Source organism: Neomonachus schauinslandi, chromosome 1, assembly GCF_002201575.2.
Source record: "Neomonachus schauinslandi chromosome 1, ASM220157v2, whole genome shotgun sequence".
NCBI lineage: Eukaryota > Metazoa > Chordata > Mammalia > Carnivora > Phocidae > Neomonachus > Neomonachus schauinslandi.
The window spans coordinates 3069123-3074803 of NC_058403.1; positions in this window are offsets into that span (position 1 = coordinate 3069123).

Sequence of the window (5681 nt, forward strand, 5' to 3'; positions counted from 1 at the left end):
TTTCTTTCTTTCTTTCTTTCTTTCTTTCTTTCTTTCTTTCTTTCTTTCTCTCTTTCTCTTTCACTGTCCAGCTTTCCCAATTGTATATTCTTGCCTCCTTTGTCATAAATTAATTAATCTTATATGCATGGCCTTATTTCTGGGCTCTCTATTCTGCTTCACTGATCTGTTTGTCTGTTGTTATGCCACTACCATACCGTGGTTTTTTTTAAGATTTTATTTATTTATTTGACAGAGAGAGACACAGCGAGAGAGGGAACACTAGCAGGGGGAGTGGGAGAGGGAGAAGCAGGCTTCCTGCGCAGCAGGGAGCCCAATGCGGGGCTCGAAACCAGGACCCTGGGATCATGACCTGAGCCAAAGGCAGACACTTAATGACATACCGTTTTGATTAGTATAACATTGTAATATAGTTTGAAATCAAGGAGGGTGCTACCTTTGGATTTATTCTTTCTCTTTTTTTTTTTAAAAGATTTTATTTATTTGACAGAGAGAGAGCACAAGTAGCAGAGGGAGAGGGAGAAGCAGGCTCTCTGCTGAGCAGGGAGCCAGACGTGGGGCTTGATCCCAGGACCCCAGGATCATGACCTGAGCCAAAGGCAGCTGCTTAACCAACTGAGCCACCCAGGCGCCCCTGGATTTATTCTTTCTCGAGATTGCTTTGGCTATTCAAGATCTTCTGTGGTTCCATACAAAATTTAAGATTGTTCTCTTCTGTGAACAATGTTATTGGGATTTAGATGGGGCTTGCATCTAATAAGGCATGAATCTCGCCTGTTTATTTGGGTGATATGGATATTTTACACAAGCACAGAATGTCTTTCCATATCTTTCTGTCTTCTACAATTTCTTTCATCAATAACATAGTTTTCAGTGTAGATTTCCTTCCGTTCTAAGGCTGAATAATATTTCGTTGTCTGTATATACTATATTTTGCTTATCCATTCATCTATCAATGGAAACTTGGGTTATTTTCACCCCTTGACTATTGTGAATAATGCTTCTATGAACATGGGTGTACAGAAGAATTTTTTTTAAATTTGTTTCTAAGGGGTGCCTGGGTGGCTCCTTTGGTTAAGCATCTGCCTTCAGCTCAGGTCATGATCTCAGGGTCCTGGGATCGAGTCCCACGTCAGGCTCCCTGCTCAGCGGGGAGCCTGTTTCTCCCTCTCCCTCTGCCACTCCCCCCTGCTTGTGCACTCTCTTTGTATCAAATAAATAAATAAAATCTCTACAAAAAATTGTTTTTAAGAGCATGGATATACAAATATCTGTTCCAATTCGTGAGTCCCTGATTTCAATTCTTTTGGGTATATACCCAGAAGTGGGATTGCTGGATCATATGGTAGTTCTATTTTTAATTTTTTAAGGAACTGCCATCCTGTTTTTCACTGTGGATACACCATTTTACATTCCCATCAGCAGTGTACAAGGGTTCCAATTTCTCCAAATCCTTATCAACACTGGTCATTTTCTGCTTTTGTTTTTATACTAGCCATTCTAGTGGGTGTGCAATGATATCAATGATTTTTTTTTTAAGATTTTATTTATTTATTTGACAGAGACACAGCAAGAGAGGGAACACAAGCAGGGGGAGTGGGAGAGGGAGAAGCAGGCTTCCTGCCGAGCGGGGAGCCCGATGCGGGGCTCGAACCCAGGACCCTGGGATCATGACCTGAGCCGAAGGCAGACACTTAATGACTGAGCCACCCAGGTGCCCCGATATCAATGATTTTTTAAAGACCACTTGGTTCTGAGCTTCTTTAGCGCTCGCTCTTTCCCCTCCCACCTTCTGAAATACTCCAGAGGTTAAATTTATAAGATAGGCATTTCCTAAATATGAAGAATTGGGATATTTAGACTTACACTCCCCAGAGCAGTTGGAACAAGGCCCTTCACCCCGCCCTGAGCTCTCCCAGCCAGAGACTGCCCCGTCGCTCTTCCCGCAGGCTTTAGGCTCAAGAACGCATACAGCATTAGAGAGTAAAACCAAGAAATCGCTTTTAAAATATTTTTATTCATTTATTTAAGATTTCATTAAGAGGGCGCCTGGGTGGCTCAGTCGTTAAGCGTCTGCCTTCGGCTAAGGTCATGATCCCAGGGTCCTGGGATCAAGCCCCGCTTCGGGCTCCCTGCTCCGCGGGAAGCCTCCTTCTCCCTCTCTCACTCCCCCTGCTTGTGACTCCTCTCTCGCTGTGTCTCTGTCAAATAAATAAATAAAATCTTAAGAAAAAAAGTATTAGTTTAAAAAAAAAGATTTCATTAAGAAACCTATTCCATATTATTCTCTACTACGATAGTGTATTTTACGAAAAATACTTCTGAAAAATAATTGGTAAGAAGAGTAAAATTGTTTCAGACTTTTGCAAGTCTCTTTAATGTGTAGCTTAAGAGAAGCCAGCTGGATGTTCGTATCTGCTTCTGCGTTCAGTCTGTCGTGATATATTGTTTTAGTTGACACGTGTGAAGACATGGAGTTGGAAGGTGGAGGAGTGTTTATATAGATACTCCACCAAAACCTACACATAGACGTTTCTGAAAGGTGCGTGGTGACATGGGTGACGTGGAGCTTCATGCTGTTAGCCTAAAATCCACTGGTCTCTCCGGCACTTCAGATGGACCTATTACCCACTCCGTCACACGGCCACTCCATCATTTAAAAAATATTAATCCACTGAGTTGTACAGACCCTGCAAGTGTTGATATATTTCACTAGACGGTATAAAAAATCACCACCTGCCTCATCAGAAACATCTTCAAGTACTGGGATGTGATCAAGTTCACGGCGACAGATACAAGTTTTTCAGAATTTTAATTTTTACTCGAAAGCTTGAATGTTATCATTTGGGAGCAAATACTGTCCATTGGTAGCCTTGAACTGGCAAACTCACTTCGTTCATTTTTAAGAAAATGTCTGCCGAATCCCTAAGCCTAATGGTCAAAAGTTTGTCTGTCACTTGTTCCTTCCAATAAGCGTGGTGTTCCATGAAGAAACAGCAGCCAACACAGCGCAGACCCTCCGACAAGCTTTCCTGCACGCAGTCCCCGTACTTGGCTCTAGCAGCAGAGGAAGCTGGTGGGCATGGTCCATTTCCTCACACAGAATCTTAGAAGTTGCATATTCAGTGGTCAAGCCTTACTACAGTTAATGAATAAATTCTGTTTCATCAGGACATCCTTGGAGAAACCGTCCTGTTCTGATGGCAAGTGGGAGCGGATGCAGAGCACGTGGCGAGCAGTGACAGGTGATGCCACTGCCTGGAAGCGCCGAGGAGCCCGTGATTTCACCCGCTGCTGCTCCTGAGCCAGCATGGCGCCTGTCCCTGGGAAAGAGGCAGGTAGTGTCTCGGTGTCGCTATAATCATAGTTCTGAGCACACAGACCCCCTGAATGGGTCCTGGGGAGTCCTTGCGGCCACGGACCACACTTTCAGAGCAGCGGGTGGGACTTTTTTTTTTAAGATTTTATTTATTTGAGAGAAAGAGAAAGCACAAGCTGGGGGAGGGGCAGAAGGAGAAGCAGACTCCCCGCTGATCGTGGGGCTCCACACAGGCTTCAATCCCAGGACCCCAGGATCGTGACCTGAGCCGAAATCTGACACTTCATCGACCGAGCCACCCAGGCGCCCCAGCTGGTGGGACTTTAATGTCACCCAGAAGAGTGACGTTGTTTGAATTGATTTCTAATTTTTTTTTTCAGCAGGATCTCTTTTCAGGGTTTTCTTTTCCTCACTGACATGGCTCACTTGCTTACGAATCTGTAATTGGGAGCCTGCAAGGTGCAAGCTCCCGTGCTGGGTATCACACGCCACGCTCAATCTCGCCTGCTTTTCATTCTAATCGGTGTTGAGTTTTTAGGCACTCCTCCAGGGTCACACGCAGCCCACGCCAGGGACTGTTCCAATACTGTCATGTCGTGTATGCTCCAGCAATTCTCCAAATGACTTGATTCTGTAATCTGATAGAAGCCGGCTCTTCAAAGAGATCATTTCTTGATGAAGTCAGTAAACAGTCGAAACACGATCACCAACATTAGGATGGAGCGAGCCAGTGAGGGTGCTCCGGTTTCAAGGAATTCAAAAGGATTTTAAGTCATCCAGGGCATGTTCTCACCCTTCAGTGGAACTAAACTACCCATCAGTCATAGAGAGATAACTAAAAATCCCCAAGTTTTTGGAAACTACTTCCCACACTCATGATGAACTACACGTAACATGAAGTTTGCTGTTTTGACTCTTTGTAAGCGGGCAGTGACCTTGAGCGCACCATGCTCGTTGTGGTGCCGACATGACTGCCTCTTCCATCCCCAGAGCGCTTCCATCTGGTGGCGTGGAGGCTCTGTGCTCCCCGCCCCTGGTACTCCCGGTCCTCCTTTCTGTCTCTGTGACTCCTCCAGGCACCTCATACAAGTGGAATCATGCAGCCTTCACCCTGTCATGACTGGCTTATTGCACTTGGCATGGTGTCTGTAGGGTTCACCCACATTATGGCATGGGTCAGAATTTCCTTCCCTTTTAAGGCTGAATAATATTCTGTTGTATGTTTAAAAAGAGACAGAGAGCGAGAAAGAGAGAGGATTTCTTGACTAGGCCAATGATCAGTCAAAACATAATAACCAACGGCAGGGCAGACCATGCTACGCAACAGAAGCAGGCTGGGGTCCTGGACACACAGCCAGATGTGCACACGGCCCACTTGAAGGGGGGCTGCTGACGTGTGTAGATGGGTGGAAGGAAGCTCAACAGGCAGGAACTGTGAAATGCCACAAGGGTGTGCAGCTGGCACTGGGCACGGGCTTAGCTGTCCTGGGGTGGGGTGGTACTTCCTCAGCTTTGGAACCTGTGATGTTTAGTTTCACATGCCAACTTGGCTGGGCCATGCGGTCCAGATGTTTGGTCAAACACCAGTTTAGATGTGGCTGTGAAGGTTTCTTTTAGATGTCATTAACATTTAGATCACGGGCGCCTGGGTGGCTCAGTCATTAAGCGTCTGCCTTCGGCTCAGGTCAGGATCCCAGGGTCCTGGGATCGAGCCCTACATCGGGCTCCCTGCTCCGTGGGAACCTGCTTCTCCCTCTCCCACTCCCCCTGCTTGTGTTCCCTCTCTCGCTGTGTCTCTGTCAGATAAATAAAATCTTAAAAAAAAAAATTTAGAGCAGATTACCCTGCATAATGTGGGTGGGCCTCATCCCATCAGTCAAAGGTCTTGAGAGCAAAGACAGGTCCCCCCGGAGGAAGGAATTCTACCAGCAGACAGCCTTTGGCCTTGGACTCAAGCTGCAACATCATCTCTCTTTCTTTCTCTTTTTTAAGATTTTATTTATTTATTTGAGAGAGGGTGGGCAAGGAGGGGCAGAGGCAGAGGGAGAGAATCTCAAGCAGACTCCGGGCTGAGCATGGAGCCCCATGTGGAGCTTGATCTCACAACGCTGAGATCATGACCTGAGCCGAAATCAAGAGTTGGATGCTCGGGGCGCCTGTGTGGTTCAGTCGGTTGGACATCTGCCTTTGGCTTGGGTCATGATCCCGGGGTCCTGGGATCGAGCCCTGCATTGGGATCCCTGCTCAGTGGGAAGTCTGCTTCTCCCTCTTCCTCCCCCTGCTTGTTCTCTCTCTCTCTCTCAAGTAGATAAATAAAATCTTAAAAAAAAAAAAAAGAGTTGGATGCTCAAGCGACTGCAGC